The sequence below is a fragment of the Vulpes vulpes genome, chromosome 8, assembly GCF_048418805.1.
Source record: "Vulpes vulpes isolate BD-2025 chromosome 8, VulVul3, whole genome shotgun sequence".
Lineage (NCBI taxonomy): Eukaryota > Metazoa > Chordata > Mammalia > Carnivora > Canidae > Vulpes > Vulpes vulpes.
This window is the reverse complement of record NC_132787.1, coordinates 3,647,281-3,665,148: the sequence shown is the minus strand read 5'-3', so window position 1 is coordinate 3,665,148 and position 17,868 is coordinate 3,647,281. Positions and strand designations below refer to the sequence as shown.

The following is a 17,868-nucleotide window of genomic DNA, read 5'->3' as shown; positions in this document are numbered from 1 at the left end:
CTTCTCCGTATTTCATATAAATGGAATCATACAATGTGGCCTTTGTGCAATGTGGCCTTCTTTTACTTAGCAAAATGTTTTCAAGGTTTGTCCATGTTGTAGCATGTATCAAGACTTCACTCCTTTTTATAGCTGTGGAATAATGGATAATATTGGGTGGGCTTGCTGTACTCCCCGCCACGGCTCCGGGAGAGGCAAACCAAGATTTCATTTCCACAATAGAAAGTGCATCAAAGTTCTCTGTGACTTTACCCAGGACTCCCCAGGCCTGCGCCGATCCACGACCTCCCCACACAAGCAGCCCAAGAGAAGAACCTTCTAAGTGCAACACTTAGACGATGATTAAGGAAAATAAGATCTTTGTTTAATCCCTGTTACAGCCTGGTAAAACGTCTTCAGGTAGAGAATGAGGACTATTAGAGGCCCTCAAAGAAACCAGCATCTTCGCCCGAAGAAAACTGTGATGGAATATCAAGAATATTTTAAACACAGAGATAGTAAATTTGAAGGAAGTACGGATTCTGCAAAATACCTTCAACAATATCGATGCCTGTGAATCTATCCACTCGCTCCTGGGGCAGGCCGTGGTCTCCAAGGATGATTTTATGAATGAGAATCCCCAAACCAGGATTCAATGAAGAACAAGCAAAACTGGTGAAGCAGGTCCAGGAAAAGGAAGACTTTCTTCAAGGACTAAAACTAGCATAATGTATAGACCAAAGAATGACTTGCATCAGTTACGGGGGTGCTTGAAAAGAAGTGGAGAAGCTGTAGTCAGCTTTTGCTTTCTTGAGGGCCAGTCAGCCGCATCTGGCCCTTTCTCAGTTGCTAGGCCACTGCAGGTGAGATGACCAATTGCTGTACTATAACAGAAATGAGGAAAACTTACAGGTGTTTAATTCATAATTTTTTCCCCATGGAGTCCTTTGAAAACGATAATGTAATTAAAAGATACTTGTACAGTTTTAAAAGATATTAATACATTTTTTAAAAAGATTTATTTATTCATGAGATACACAGAGAGAGGTTGAGACACAGGCAGAGGGAGAAGCAGGCTCCATGCAGGGAGCCCAACGTCGGACTCGATCCTGGGTCTCCAGGACCAAGCCCAGGGCTGAAGGCGGCGCTAAACTCCTGAGCCACCCAGGCTGCCCAATATTATACATTTTAAAGGGAAGATATAAACCATTAGGGCTTAGAGACAGGTATTATGATGAACCTCAATTTAGGGCACTCTGTTATATAAACAAATGGAAATGTAGTATTTTGAATAAATTTGCCAAAGAAGACATAACATTTAAAGAAATGTGAAAAAAAGTGTTTTAATCATGATTTTAAAAATTTGGACAATCCTGGAAGTCAGTTTTAATATATTGTTCTGTTTATTGTGGTAAAAAATTTTATTTTGGGGCGCCTGGGTGGCTCAGTTGGTTGGGTATCTGCTTTTGGCTCAGGTCATGATCCCAGGATCCTGCAATTGAGCCCCGAATCTTGTGGGGCTTTCTGTTCAGTAAAGAGTCTGCCTCTCCCTCTGCCTCTGCTCCTCTCCCTGCTTGTGCTCGCCCTCTCAAATAAATAAATAAAATCTTTTTTAAAAAGTTTTATTTTAAAAGTTTATTTTATTGTTTTTAAAGATTTTATCTATTTTGAGAGAGGGAGAGTGAGCGGGGCAGGGGACAAACCTAAACTGGACTAAAATGCCTGCCTCCCTCCTACTTTTATGATCCTGGTTTCTATTCATTTATCACCTATTGCATCTGGATGGTCTAGTAGGCAATTAAACTCATCTATTTAAAAAAAAAAAAAAAATCAACCGTATGGATACACCACATTTTGCTTATCCATTCATCAGCAGATGGGTGTTTGGGTTGTTTCTACCTTTTGGTTATGTGAACAGTGCTTCAGTGAATTTTTCTGTATAAGCTTTTGTTTGAACATTTGTTTTCAAGATTTTGGGGTATATACACCTAAGAGGGTAATTGCTGGCTCACCTCTTTGCCAGAATGTTCCCTGGCCAAGGAGGCAAGAAGAACCATAAGGTTCCTTCTCTAACTACCTACGGTAGCCATGAAGGGAAGGGCAAGAAACTCAAGACATCTAGCAATTTGGAAAAAGAATAAATAAGGCTTCCCTTTTTAGATAGGACAAGGGGATTGTAGGAGGGGCGGAGGAATCTGCGGGAAGAGCTAGTAGGCATCTTCCACCCTCACTGGGGCTCTAGCCTCATTCCTGGCTGATGTCCTTCTCCAGATTTTGTCCACGGGAACCTTCTATGAGTTTTGCCAAGAGCTTGGCCATTGACTACCACTTCTGCATGGGAAATGGGATGAGCCATGCCATTAGTTACATATGGAAGTCAATCAGCAAGTCATTTGCAAGGGCAAATAAATGGCAGAGACAAAAAACTAAGAGGAAAGGTGTGTAAGGTAAATTTGGGTCCATTACAGCTGGATACATACATTTCGGGGGAGGGGCAGAATTTTCCAATTCCAAACACCTTGAGGCAGGAGGGACCAGGAGCCATCCGCTGTGGGCCATCCATCCATCTGCTCGAGAGGGGCGTAAAGCCTGCTCATAGTCTTGTTGTGGCCACTCACAGGGTGGCTAAGCGAGTGTCTGCTTCGTGGCTGTGTTATTCGGGAGAGTCGAGCAGCGGAGAGGCTCACGTGACTCTAACACCCCTTCCACTCTCAAGATTCTATGAGCTTCTGTGAACCCGGGTCCTCAGCGTCTAGTCCTTCGGGATGGGAAGAGGCAGTGCTGGCCCAGGGCCTCCTCCTTTGTCTTCTTCCTCCAGTGAGATGAGTCGGAGACACCTGCCTCACACCTGGCACAGCGCCTAGGCTGGGTCCCAGGGAGTTCGTTTATCCCTCACTTTCCTGAGCTAACACCTAAAAACACAGGTAACCTGGGGCAGGGAATGAGCCGTGGGAGCTGAGGCATTTGCCCACTGTCTGAAAATCCAGAGATCCGGGACCAACCAGGAGTTCCAGCGGAGGGGACCGAGTCAGGGGCCCTGGTTCTGTGTGTCACTCTCCTCTGGATCCACTCTGGGTTTGCTTCGGGCGACGTCCTAAGGCTCCCAGGAGGAGCATCAGGGGAGCTCAAACAAATCCGAACCCCCTGGGGAAGCCTGAGGTCCTACTAGGAAAAATGCTGAAATGTTTCATCCTTCGCTTACCCAACAAATACTTCAGTGGCTCCTACAGGCTGGGCCCTGGGGATACAGCAGGGGAGAAGACAGTCCCCAGCTTTATGGACAAGGCCTCAGTCTAACACTGGAGTCACGCAGAGAACTACAGCCCAGTCTGCTTCAACGTTGTGGTGCATGAGCAGGTGCTAGAAGATCCACAGAAGGGACCCCTACCGCAGTTTCGTGTGGTCCCCTTCTCCTTGTTCCAGGGTGGCATGTGGTTCAGACAGGACATCTTATGTATGAAGAATCTGATGCCATGTGGAGGAAAATGGAAATTCTTATATGGGATGCAGACTTTTAACTCAGACTCATTTCTGTGGTTTTCATCCTTCCCCTAACAACACAGCAGCAGTTTTCAAGGTATAAAATACCTTGTTCTACAGTCGTTTTCGGAGGTGAAGGACACCCTGCGTGAAGTTAGTGGATTCTAAGGAATGGCTGGTTAAGCTGAAATTAGTTTTACCTGTATTCAATTGAAAGAAAGCCACATTTGGGGCACCTGGGTGGCTCCGCAGTTGAGCATCTGCCTTCGGCTCAGGGCGCGATCCCACATTTATTGTGGGCAATCACCTTTCAAAAATCTGCCATAACTCTCTCAGGTTAGGTTGCTTGTCGGCATCAGTATCTCCAGCTCTATACTACTTTCTTAATTTCTTTTTTAAAGATTTTATTTATTCATGAGACAGAGAGAGAGGCAGAGACACAGGCAGAGGGAGAAGCAGGCTCCCTGCAGGGAGCCTGATGAGGACTGGATCCCTGGACCCTGGGATCACGCCCTGGGCCAAAGGCAGATGCTCAACCGCTGAGTCACCCAGGTGTCCCTCTCTACTACTCTCATATTTAAACTGCGTACGCACTTACCTCTTGCAGAGCTGCCATTCAAAAGGACCACAATGACAGGACACAGGAGACTGGCATAGATCAGTAACTAGGGCTGAGCTGAATGGTGTCATCAACTCTTTACCCCCTCCCTAGATGGGCTCAGTCACACGAGAACCAAATCGCAATCTCCAGCTGGGACCTTACCTGGGCACCTCAGCCTCAGACATGCATACGCCTACTGATTGTTCATATCATCTCATACTCAACATGTTCAAAACCAAACTCCTGATTTCTTTTTTTTTTTTTTTAAGTAGGTCCACACCCAGTGTGGAGCCCAACATGGGGCTTGAACTCATGACCCTGAGATCAAGACCTGAGCTGAGATCAAGAGTCAGATAGTTAACTGACTGAGCCCCCCCAAACTCCAGATTTCTAACCCAAACCTGTTCCATCTGCATGCAGCTTTCCCCATCTGAGCCAATGGGCAGCTTCATCCTTCCACAGATGCTCAGGCCAAAACCCTGCCATCATCCTTGCGTTCTCTCTCACCACGCACATTTACTCCTTCACCGAACCCCATAGGCTCTTCCTTCCAATATGGTCAGAATTCCCCACTTAACACTGCCACGCTGGTCCACATGGCTTAAGAACCTGGTGTGAAGGGTCACCGCATCCCCACACACAAGCATTAATCACCCCGTTCTTAATTTGCTAGAATCCAGAGAGGCTGTCACTTCTAAGTCATTATTGCCTGATGGATTTTCTGCATGTCCCCCATCCTTCTCCATTTCTGGTCCCCGGACACAGATTTCCCCGCTTATACGTGCTGAAGAATGATAGTCACTTATGGTTTATCGGGACCCATGTCCTTTACACACAGTATTATTATAGCCAGCTCCCTCTGGAGACAGACTATTGGGTTCATAATCTCAGCTTTGGTATTTACTAGCTGTGGGCCTCAGGACAAACGTTTTAACTTTTGTGCCTCAGTTTCTTCATCTGAAAAAATGAGAGATATAGCACGTGCTTCATAGGGTTATAGTGAGGACTGAATAAATTAATGCATGTAAAAAGTTTAGATCAATGCGGGGCATATAGTAAAGGCTCAGAAAATGGTAGGTGTTATACAAATTTACATACATTACATACATAGTGCAAATATGCACTGAAACTAGGGGTGCCTGACTGGCTCGGTTGGTTAGGCATCATCTGCCTTTGGCTCCCATCATGATTTTACGGTCCTGGGATTGGCTCCCTGCTCAGTAGGAAGCTTGCTTCTCTCTCTCCCTCTGCCTCCTGCCCTGCTTGTGCTCTCTCTCTCAAATAAATAAATAAAATCTTTAAAAAAAGAAAGAAAGGAAAGGAAAGGAAAGGAAAGGGAAGAGAAGAGAAGAGAAGAAAGAAAAGAAAGAAAGAAAAGAAGAAAAGAAAGAAAAGAAAAGAAAAAAGAAAAGAAAAGAAAAGAAAAGAAAAGAAATGAAACTTGACCAATTGTGTGACTTTCCACAGGGGGGCAGGTTACTTCTCTGTTTTCTCAGGGATCAATGATAGGACAGCTTACCTTGGAATTATTGTGTAAAAAACTAAGAACAATTTGCTATTATTACTCCCATTTTTATAGATAGAAAGCTGAGGATTAAAGAGAGGTAAGGGTATAAGGCTTTGGAAGGGAAACCGAGATTCAAATTCCAGTTTGGCCATGAAACAGCTGTGTGACTTGGGCAACTGTCTTAATCTGATGATTAATTTCTTCATCTTTAAAACGGTGATTATGGGACGCCTGGGTGGCTCAGTGGTTGAGCGTCTGCCTTGGGCTCAGGGCATGATCCCGGGGTTCCAGGATCCCAGGGTTCCAGGATCGAGTCCCGCATCGGGCTCCCTGCATGGAGCCTGCTTCTCCCTCTGCCTATATCTCTGCCTCTCTCTCTGTGTGTGTCTCTCATGAATAAATAAATTAAATCTTAAAATAAAATAAAAATAAAATAAAATAAAATAAATAAAATGGTGATTAAATGGGAAAACCTTATGGGATTGTTAAAAAAAACAGTGATATGAGATCACGTAAGTGAAATGCTTAGCATGGTGCTCTTATTACGATCCCCAGTTTTATGGACAGGGAAATGGAGGTAGAGAAAGACCAGGTGACTTGCCCAAGGGCACAGGAAAGTCAACGGCAGATTCAAAATTCAAGGCAGTGTCCAGCTGCCCCAGACCCCTATCCTCCTAGCACAATACCAAACCTCCTCTCTGAAATTGGAAGGGGCCCTATTCTGGCTCCCAAGGATCAGGACACTTTGGAAAATAGAAACTCTCAGTTCTCCTCCAGTGCCAGCCCCCCACCCCATCCCATCCATGAGCAGAGATAAATGCCTTGCAAAGCTGGTGACCAATCAGCGAGGCATTCACATGGGCCATAATAAAGGGAAGGAGAAAAAGACAGGAAAGTCGTGACCAATTTTAATTCCCCTTTTCCAAACATCACATATAATTTTAGACATATATAGGCAAGCAGTAAACACTAGTTTAATAAGGACACATTTAGATTTAGTTTCTCCTCCTGTTGCCTTTCCCTTGTGCCCAAACATGACTCATCCTAGGCAGGGTGAAGGGAGGGGGCAAATGAAATGTGAAAAATAGAAAGTAGATATACTCTCCCACTAGACTGTAAGCTCCAAGAAGACACGTCCATTTATTTATTTATTTTTAAAGATATTTTGTTTATTTGAGAGAGAGAGAGTGAGAGAGCACAAGCAGGGGGAGAGGCAGAGGGAGAAGCAGGCTTCCCGCTGAGCAGGGAGCCTGATGCGGGGGCTGGATCCCAGGCCCCGGGGATCATGACCTGAGCCAAAGGCAGATGCTCAACCGACTGGACCACCCAGGCGCCCCTACGTCCATTTATTAACATACTCCAGTGCCTAGTGTAATACTTGGTATATGATGGGGGCGGGGGGTATCAATGATTATGAGCCAAAAATATAAACTAAGAAATTAGGTCATATCATTTGGTCTCCTCATATTTCCTACCTTCTCCCTCAAAACACAGATCCTCTTTCCATTTTTTTTGCCCCCATTCACAGCACTAGAACTACTTAAAAATTAAAAAAAAAAAAAAAAGTAGCAATAAGTTCTGGAGAATCCTAACCACATGTACCCTCCATAATGTGGCAATCCAGCTTCCCTCCCATTCCCTCTGTGGCCTCACTGACCCTCATTCTGACACAGAAAGAGCTTGAGGCTTAAAGGCAGAAGAGCCATGTTGAGCAGTGCTTCTCCTCATGTAATCTCCCTAAGCCTCAGTTTTCTTATCTGTAAAACGGGGCTAAATTATAGTACCTCCTCATGGGTTATTGTAAGGATTAAATTGGTCACATTTACGTAAGGCACTTAGAACTGGACGTGGCACACAGCAAACATTATGTAACCGTTACTACTATTGTTATTTATTTATTTTAGGTAGGCTCTATGCCCAGTGTGGAGCCCAATGCTAGGCTTGAACTCACAACCCTGAGATCAAGACCTGAGCTGAGATCAAGAGTCAGGTGCTTGGGCAGCCCCGGTGGCTCAGCAGTTTAGTGCTGCCTTCAGCCCGGGGTGTGATTCTGTGGAGACCCAGGATCGAGTCCCACGTCAGGCTCCCTGCATGGAGCCTGCTTCTCCCTCTGCCTGTGTCTCTGCCTCTCTCTGTGTGTCTCTCATGAATAAATAAATAAAATTTTAAAAAAAAGGGGTCATATGCTTAACTGACTGAGCCACCCAGGCTCAGTAATAATAATTGTTATTTTTAATTGAAGTAAAGCATGCATATAAAAATATTTTTTTAAGATTTTATTTATTTATTCACGAGAGACAGAGAGAGAGAGAGAGAGGCAGAGACACAGGCAGAGGGAGAAGCAGGCTCCATGCAGGGAGCCCGATGTGGGACTCGATCCCGGGTCTCCAGGATCATGCCTTGGGCTGAAGGCGGCGCTAAACCACTGAGCGACCTGGGCTGCCCTAAAAATATTCTCAATTGTTAAGTATTAAAAAATGTAAACGACTACTATTACAATATTATAGCCAGTAAATCTTTTTTTTATAGCCAGTAAATAAGAGGGCTATCTCATCTCATGTTCCCTCATAATGCGGAGAAGCAAATTTCTTCTGATTCACTTTTTAATTGCTAGGTAGTACCTTCAAAAGGGAAGACATAGCTCCCCTTTCTCCCTCGGGCCCCCCAACTCACACACACACACACACACACACACACACACAATCATTCCAGGGTATTACCTTGCAAGTTTTCATATTTATGACCTGCCTCCTTGACCCTCTAACCTCTACCACCACCAGCTAAACTGAAATGAAAACTACACCCAACAGGGTAAGTTTTATCTGTATTGTTCGCAGCACGGCACATACCAGGTATTTTTGTTCAACCATCGAACAAGACAAAGTTCCACCACACCACACATATGCAAAAAAATAATAATAATAAACAAACAAACAAACAGGTCAGAGAACTATTGCTCTGAGCACCAGGATTTCAACCAAAATGGAATACATGGAATTATTCCTCGGCAGGCCCTGCTTGGCACCGTTGGCCGCCTTAGAAAACCAAGAAAAGGGGAGGAGGGATGTGTGTCTACAAACAATTAAAGACCAGCCTCTGCTTTGGGAACAAGGCATCTGGAAGCGCAGATGAGGCCAAAATCTCTGCAAAGAACTTCTTTTCATTTGCCCAGAAAGGCTTCCTGACCTTGTTCTACACACACCCCCCGCCCCCCCCCCCGCTGCAGCAGAGGCTATTCGGTGGGGCCCGGCTTCCAATCACAGCTGGGTGGGGGATCCCAACGCGAAACTGGGGGTTACCAGGCACCCGGGGGCCCCCTCGGCCTTGCCAGGTGAGAACGGCCAGGAAGCACCTACCGGGCCCATTATTATGACCATTTATTAATAATAATATCGTTATTAAATATTTATGAAGTGCTCATGCTCCGCTCGGTGGTGACCCTCCCACCGTCCCCGCTCGCTCCCGGCCACGTCTGGGTTCCTAACCCCGGGTCCCAGCGGAGCCCTCGGGGCACGGGGCCGGGGCCACCTGTCGCGGGCCGCCGGGGCCGCCGCCGTGGACCTTAACCGCCGGGAACCCAGGCGTCCGGGCTCTCGGCGGGGCGGGAATCGCGCCCGGTCGCCGCGGCGTCCGCGTGGGTACCGAGGGCTCGGGTCCGCGGCGCCCTGGGCTCCCGGGAGCGGCCGGGCCCCAGCTCCCCGCCCGGTGCACCCGCCCCCCCCCGGGGCCCCGCCGGCCCGCGGGCGGCCGAGGGCGCGGCCCCGGGCTCTGCGGCCCCAGGCGGGCGGCCGCGCGCAGCCCCGCTCCCCGAGCTCCCCGCCGCCCCGGCCCGGCGTCCCGGCACCCCGGCCCCGCGGCATTTTTCTCTCTTTATCATAAATATATAAATTATGCTAATTACGGGCATTGCATATTAACCAAACCCGAAACCTCCCCTGCCCGGCCCCCTCCCCCTCCGTGCAAACCCCTCCCCGCCCCGGACCCCGCTACTTACCGGAGCCCGAGCCCGAGCCCGAGCCGCCTTCGCCCCGGGTGCCCGGCGGCCGCCGGTTACAGACGCATCTCCCAGCCCGGGCCGGGGGGCCGGGGGGCCGGGGCCGGGGCCGGGCGGCCGCCGCCCGCAGACAAAGGAGCCAGAGCGGCTCGGCTGGGCTCGGCTCGGCCCGGGAGCCGGTCGGGACCCGGCGCCACCCGCGGGCCCCCAGGCCGGGCTGGGCTGAGCCGAAGGGGACTCCGCGGGCTGCGCGGGGCGGAGGGGGCGGCCGGGAAGCGGGCAGGGGGAGCGGGGGGGGCGGGCAGGTAGATAGATTTTCCTCCTTTCCCCCCTGGCACAGCCCCCCCCTCCGCCTCCCCCCCCTCTTTTCCCTCCTTCTGCTACTTGGATTTTTTTAGCTGCTGCGTCATGAGCATAATTTATGCAAAGAGCTTTGCCGCATGCTGCACCGCGCGCGCCCGCCGCCGGGGGGAGGGGGGAGGGGGAGGGGGAGGAGGGAGGGGAGCGCGGGCGGGAGCCGGAGCCCGAGCCCGAGCCCGAGCCCGAGCCGTGGGGGTGGGGGTGGGCGCGCCGGGAGGCCCCGGGCCCTGCGCCCCCGACCCGCCGAGGCCGGCGGCCGGGCGCGCGGCGCGGTCTCATCCGGGGACGTGCGACCCGGGGCGCGGGGCCCGGGGGGAGTCCGAGGCGGGGACCCGGCCCCCGCCGCCCTCCCCGCCTGCCCGGGTCCCCGGACTGCGCTCCTGGGGGCGAACGTCGGTGGGGCCCATCCCCAAGCCCCAGGCCGGAGCCCCCTCGAGGGCGTCCCGCCGGCGTCGGACCCCGCTCGGTCCTCCAGGTGGCCCTGCCCCGCTCCCTTTCAGGGAGGGGACCCAGGGGGACCGCGACCCCGCGGGGGCGGCCGGCCGTGGGCTGTTGGGTCCAAAGACGACTTCCCTGCCTCCTCGTCCAAGTCGACGAGAAAATGTTAAAAAAAAAAGAGGGTGGGGGGATCCCTGGGTGGCTCAGGGCCTGATGCTGGGGTCCCGGATCGAGTCCCTGCAGGGAGCCTGCTCCTCCCTCTGCCTCTCCCTCTCTCTCTCTGTGTGTGTCTCTCATGAATAAATAAATGAAATCTTAAAAAAAAAAAAAAAAAAGGGCGAGAGAGAGTTCAGTAGAACGGAGAAGAACAACGTTCTGCTTTGCTGGTGGTGATGGCCCCGAGGCTGGGGTTATCTGGAGGCTTTTGCAGGTAGAGGAAGGGATTCGGAGACGCGGAGTTTGGGGCACAGGGTAAAGCAGGTTGGAGTGGTTAGAAGACCAAAGGGGGGAGAGGGAATGAGGGGAGGAGAATTGAGGGAGACTCTGCAAATTCAGGGAATGGGGATCCCTCCGTGTAGGGGCCTGTCGTCCATCTGGGCTGTACCCCCTCTGCCCACCTGCCTCCCCCTCCCCAGTTCGGTGATGTACGAGGAATGGGGACACAGAGGACTTAACATAGAGTTAGGAGAAGGGATGTGGAGCCCTCTGCCCTCCCGGGGCTGTTCTTTAAGGCCCCTGGTGGAAGACCCTTTAAGGCTCCAGACCATCACTATGACGCGCGTTTCCAGAAGATACCTGGGGCTGGCTCACAGCCAGAGGTCCTGCTCACAAGAAGATTCCCTCTCCAGGCCTGACATGAGCCTGACCAGCAAGGTCCAGGTTCTATCCAATTGCTGTTTCCACGTGAGGGTAAGGAGGTAGGGCTGGTGGCAGATTTATAAGAAACCAGTGGATTAGGAGTCAGAATAATTAGGGTTGAGTCCCAACTCTTCCGCTGGCAGTCCAGGCCAGTAGTTTAACTTCTTCATCAGTTATAAAATGAGGATTCTTAAAAAAATAAATAAATAAAAATAAAATGAGGATTCTTATCTATAATCACCACTTCATAGGGTTAAGAAGATTAATAGTGGGGCTGTATGTGCGAGCACTCCGAAAACCATAAGCTCTGTACAGTTGTAGGGGATCAGTACCTGTATCATAGTTGCATCCACTTTAATGGCCTTGAAAACCCTGACCCATGTCATGGTGTCCTCTCTCTCAGGAGTCTTGTTTGGTCTGTGTGTAGTCTCTATGGTCTTTCCCCTCAGACTAAATTCCTCGAGAGCACAGGCTGTGACGTATTCATTTTTGTATTTCCTACTACCCTCTGTGAAGGAGGGGCACAGTTGTGCTATTGAACGGTGTCACAGGAAGGCAGAAACTCTAAGTCTCAAAAAAAAAAAAAAAAAAAGAAAGAAAGAAACTCTTAGTCTCTGTGACCTGGTTTGGTGCTACACAACGATGAAATGCCCTGAATGACATGAATATCAAGGATAGTTGGAAGAAAGAGAGGGGTATGATGGAAGGGGTTGAGGGAGACCTACACCAAAATGTTAACTGTGGTTTTCTCTGGGGAAAGGAAACCTTTAACTTCTACTCTAAATACTTCTGCATTGCTTGAATTTTTGATGATGAGCATATATTCACTTTTTTGTATGTTAAATTTTTTTTTTAAATCAGGTTTAACATACGCACACAGTAAAGTGCTTAAGTCTTAAATGTACAACTTGGGTTTTTTCGTAATTATCACCGCCACCCACAACAAGATACAGAGCATTTCCAGGGCGCCTTGGCTGGCTCAGTCTGTAGACGATGCGACTCTTGAACTCAGGGTTGTGAGTTCAAACCCCACAGTGAGCGTGGAGCCTACCTAAAAAAAAAAAAAAAAAAAAAAAAAAAGAGCACTCCCAACACCCAAGAAGACTCGCCTGCACACTTTGATAGTAAACTCCCAGTTATCACTATTCTGAATTCTATCACCATAGATTAGTTTTGCTGGTTCTTGAACTTCATGTAAATGGAACCAGGCAGTATGTGCTCTTGTGTCTGCCTTCTGTCACTCAACATATGTTCCTGAGATTCATCCATGTTGTTGTGTCTAGCAGTACTGTTTGTTCTTTTTTTACTGCTGTATATATTCCATTGCATAATTATGCCACAATTCATCCATTCTACCATTGATGGGCATTTGGGCTACTCCTGTTTTTGTCCCTTATGGATGAAGCCGCTAGGAACATCCTGGTACACATCTTTTGGTGAATATACGCACCCATTTCTCCTGGGTAAATACTGAGGAGTGGAATTGCTACGTATGCGGGATATGTTTAACTTTTGTAGATACTGCTAGTTTTCAAAAATATTTGAACCAATTTATGTCCTTAGTTGTAACATATGAGAGTTCTTGTTCCACATCCCTTCCAACACTTGTAATACAGTCTTTACAATATTGCAGTACAGTCTTTTTGGAATAAGTATATATTTGATAATCAGAAAAAAACTTCAACAATATAAATATTTTCATGAATGGGTAGAGAGAGATGTTGCCAGTGGCTTCCTTCTGCTTCCCATGCCAAATAAAACTCTTCAGCAGTATCCTAAGCCTGGCACATTTTCTTTTTCTCCTGCACTCCCACTTCCCATGCCTTCTGAGCCTGCATTTCTTTAACAAAAAGTTATCATCTACTGTGTGCCAGACACTGGGCTGGGTGCTAAGTGTCCGGTGGAACACAAAACAGACTGCTCTCTTGGAATTTATAGTCTACAAGGGAACCAGGCATTAAACAAAAAAATCAACACAAATATATCATTACACATGATGTTTAAGAAAACGAGAAGGTGGTAAGAAAGAGAGTAACAATGGGGGGGGCAGGGCAGGGCAGACCTCTGAAGAAGTCACATATAAGGCAAAGTTTGAAAGACGGGATAAGCAAGAGGCAGAAGGAACAGAAAAGGCAGAAGCAGAGGTCATGAGTCACAAGGACTTGGTGTTCAAGAAACAAAGAGGATCAATATGGCTGGAACCCCGCAAGCGAGAACGGCACAAGATGGGGCTGGGAAGACAGGCAGGGCCCACATCAGGAAGGCCCGGCCCTATACACCTCCCATCTTTCAGTTTAATTAGGTTCTTTCTCTGCAAACTCCACTCAAGGTTTATCTCCTGCCAAAAGCCTTCTTGAGTAATACCACGTTGCTCTAATTAGTACTATTTTAATTACATCATTGTTCCAATAACTTCATTATATAATTTGTAGTTTATAGGCCATTCATTCTTTTTATGGAGAATGTATTGGTTTCCCCCACAGATGTGGGGCCGGGGCCTCACGTCTCCTCTTTTGTCTGGTCTCCTCCAAGCGCTTAGCATATCAGGGGGACAGCAAGAGGCTGTTGACAGGAAGAGCCCCCCTTGGCGCTGTACTCTATTCCTAGAAAGCTCTGGGAACCTGAGCAAATAAATAATCCCTGGTGTCCCTGATTTGAGAGCTAGCCCAGTTCCAGGTCTTCAAAAATTGTCATGGAACAATCAGATTTCCCCAGGATCCATGCACATTTTTCCCCAACACCTTTCTCAGGTCCAGAGTTAATTTGCCCCTCCCCCCTCCACTCACCAGATTAAAGGCCTCACCACTGCTGTTGCTAAGGGAGTGAGGCTGGGCAGGTGAGAGTGGGTGGGAGGGTGCTACAGCAGGGGGTGGGGGGGTGGGGGGGTGGTCAGGTTGGTCAGCAGGAAAAAGCTCTCAGCGATGCATTTCCAAGTGCTCCTCGGCCAGTCTATTCCCTTCTCTGTGCTACCTGCTTGTTCTCTCTGAAAGCTTTGAGGATTTCCTTTCTTTTCTTTTTTCCTTTTTTTTTAAATCTCTGGAGTCTTACATCTTACCATGTTACAGCTGGTGGTCGGCCGGTTTTCACAAAACAGGGAATCTGTTGTCCATCTTGACTGGTCATAGAGAAGTCCTTGCGAGGAGAATGGGTGATGAAGGACAAAAGTCCCTGAGCACTGGGATATTTTAAGGTGAGAAGCCAGAAGGTTGTTTTGTTTTTGAGTTTTTGAAACTTGTAATGTGACACAGAGTGTGGCTGTGCATACTCTGCCTTTTTTTTTTTTTTAACAGACCTCCCAACCTGAAATGCATATATTTTATTCTATTTACTTTAATTTTTAGCGATGATGTAGAACTGTATTACTAGGCTGCTGTCACTCTGACAGATCACCCTACCAGCTCAAAGGGTAAATATGTGGGTTTTTTTTTTCATAATTTTTGTACAGTAACAAGGTGAGGAACATTTTAGCTCATAAATTATTTACCAAAGCTCACAGGCATAATAGGCTGTGTGCATATTCATCAGGCCATCATCCATTATTCATAAGAAGTTCACTTCAACTGTTAGAAGAAAATGAGGTTGTTGATTGAAATGCTGAAGAAATGTGGCCTTTTGTTCTCCCCCCCTTCTTTCTCCCATCTGAGTAAGTCTGGAAGTTTCCATCAAAAAATGATATTGTAGGAAAAAGAAATTTATTCCTGACATGCAGATGTGTAGATAAGAGGGGAAAGAAAAAGCCTGGAGTAGGAAATAAATTGGCAGAATCAACCACCATTCATTTAACTTGGCTAAAGGCTCCTGATTCCTGCTTGCCTAGAGATTGTGCCCAGGAAGTGGCCAGAGGGGGTATCCTTCCTTGCAATAAAAGAGCACTTCAGCAAATCTGATAGAGTTTATACCTCTATTAACTAAGATGCGGGTTGCATTCTGCAGCTCAAGAAGTATTTATCGTTTATCTTCTTCGACCTTCACACCAAATCTGTGATACAGGAATAATATTCAAGATGAGAAAACTGAGGCTCAGAGAGGTTAAGTGGCTTGTCTAAGGCCAAACAGCTGCTGAGGAACAGACCAGGAGTACAGCCTAAATTTTCCCTCACATTCCATGTTTTTTATATTCGGTTTTCCTAAGTCCTTCAGATGACAAAGTCCACCAGTGCCAAGATAGAAGCATTTCCTTTTTTTTTAAAGATTTTATTTATTCATTCATTCATTCATTCATTCATGAGAGAGACACACACACAGAGATGGAGACACAGGCAGAGGGAGAAGCAGGCTCCATGCAGGGAGCCCGACGTGGGACTCGATCTCGGGTCTCCAGCATCACACCTTGGGCTGAAGGCGGCTCTAAACTGCTGAACCACGAGGGTTGCCCCTTAAGATTTTATTTATTTGAGAGAGAGAGAGTGCACACAAGCAGGGGGAGGGACAAAGTGAGAGGGGAGAAGCAGAATCCCCATTGAGCTGGGAGCCAGATATGGGGCTTGATCCCAGGACCCCAGCATCATGACCTGAGACTAAGGCAGATGCCTAACAGACTGAGCCACCCAGGTGCCCAAGATAGAGGCATTTCACAATGCTTTCCACGAATCATCGATTTTATTATTTCCCTTGTTTATATCTTGATTATTTCTATGAACTACAGAAGCAACATAGGCTTGAAAGCATCACAGAAGGGGCGCCTGGGTAGCCTAGCAGGTCATGATCCCCGGATCCTGGGATCGAATCCTGCATTGGGCTCCCCGCAGGGAGCCTGCTTCTCCCTCTGCCTGTGTCTCTGCCCCAATCTGTGTGTCTCATGAATAAATAAAAAATCTAAAAAATAAAAGAGAGAGAGAGAAGGCATCAAATAATACAAAGTTCTATGTAATGGAGATTAAAATGTCTCTGGTGCATGAACAGGTGGTTAACTGCCATTGACTGCCCACCGCCATGGCCACAGAAGCAAGTAGGAGAGATTATAATCCAATCAGATCCACAGATCTGCATTCAGACGTGATCTTGGTCACTTACTAGCTGTGTAACCTTGGGCAAGTGAGCTTTTTAATGCCATAGTTTCCCATTTGTAAAATGGGAATAACACTCTAAGGTTTTCTAAGGATTGAAGGAGATAATGTATATGAAACCCAAGTGTCAGCATTTTCATCTTTTTTTTTTTTTTTTTTTTTTTTTGTATTTCCATTTTAAAGGTCACCTCTCTCTAGCGGATTCAGGGAAGTGGAATGAAAGGCTAGGTTTGTCTCATGCCTGTCTCCCAAATCTACTGCTTGACCTTCTGTCTCATTTGGTCCTGGGCCACTCACTGGGCTGCTGGGTACAGCCTAGAACTCCAGTGTGGTTCTTCTGGATGAAATACAACTATTCACGGTGGGGCAGAGTGGTGAATTCTCCCCAACATGACTACACAAAGTGTTCTTTAATGAAGGCTTGGAAGACTAAAGGGAATTCCAATAGGGGAAAGCTTAGAAATTTACCTTCAACTTTTCCTATAATCCAAGTGAAAAACAGTTAAGAAGTTCAATCCTTTTTTTTTTTTTTAAGATTTTATTTATTTATTCATGAGAGACACACAGAGAGAGGCAGAGACACAGGCAGAGGGAGAAGCAGGCTCCATGCAGGGAGCCCGATGCAGGACTTGATCCCGGGACCCAGGAGATCAACAGGAGCCAAAGGCAGATGCTCAACCACTGAGCCACCCAGGTGCCCCGTGAAGCTCAATCTTTATTAAAGGGTCTGTTCCTTTCATGGATGTACCCTAGACCCTAACGTGGCTCCCTGTCCTCAGGTCGGCCTCCCTCCCTAGAAACTCGTCCTCCAAACCTCCACTTCTGTCTGGGAAGCCCTGAGGCCCTTCCTCTCTCTTGTTCCTCAACTACCCCCAGTACATTTCTGTAAATCTGACAAGTTCAGTCTGGAAGAGGTGAAGGGGTGGGGAGTAGTGTGTGTGTGAGGTGGAGCAGGGGAAAGGCGGCACAGAGCATGTGTCCCAGTGAGCTGTGGCACATGGTCCACCCAGCAGAACTGTCTAGGGGAGGCTGGCACCCAAGTCCAGAACCCTTCCAGTCTCTTGGCCAGACTGAGATGCAGATGAGGCTCGATTCTTCTGACTGTCCTTTGGAAAGTTAGTAACCTTTGGAACACAAACACACGTCTCGAAGAACAAAATGAAGTCTTCACCCCCCATAACAGCTAATGTTGCGATGGCCGTTACTCCGTTACCTTGCATTTTTAACAAGCATGGGATGATCCTGATGCAGGTGGCTTGCGGTTTCACATCGAGAAAAACTGATCAAAGCCCCCAAAGAAGAGACACTGCCCCAGGATTTACTAGGCTGCCCCTGCCACGGTGGAGTTAGCCCTTCGCATTATCATGCAGAGCAGTGTTAGAGCCTCTCCTACAAAGGCTTGCCTGGAATAAGAAAGGAGGGTCCATTTCTGAGTCATATATCTTGTAATCCTTGTTCCCTTAGTTACACAAAAACCAGCCAAAGCTCTGAAAAGGCTGCTTCGGAGAGCCTGATTGGATTCTTCCCCAAACCTCTGCTCTCCCTTTTTGGGGTGGACAATAGGAGGTAGTTTGTTCTTGCAGTTACATGAGTCAAGAGCATAACACATAGTAGGTGTTCAATAAAGGTACATGAAAAGCCTCTA

At 47.7% G+C, this 17,868-nt stretch overlaps 1 protein-coding gene across 5 annotated transcripts in view; it reads right to left on the bottom strand.

The window, feature by feature from the left end:
- Window positions 1-10,021, bottom strand: part of POU6F1 (POU class 6 homeobox 1) — a 29,389-nt gene extending 19,368 nt beyond the window's left edge. For 2 of the 5 annotated variants that reach the window (XM_072765282.1, XM_072765283.1), the window contains exon 1: window positions 9,562-10,021. The gene's annotated coding sequence lies outside the window, so the exon portion shown is untranslated. Of the gene's footprint in view, window positions 1-532; window positions 3,445-9,561 lie in introns of all 5 variants that reach the window. The other 3 variants (XM_072765280.1, XM_072765279.1, XM_072765278.1) reach the window with 3 other exon arrangements.
- Window positions 10,022-17,868: the final 7,847 nt, after the last annotated feature.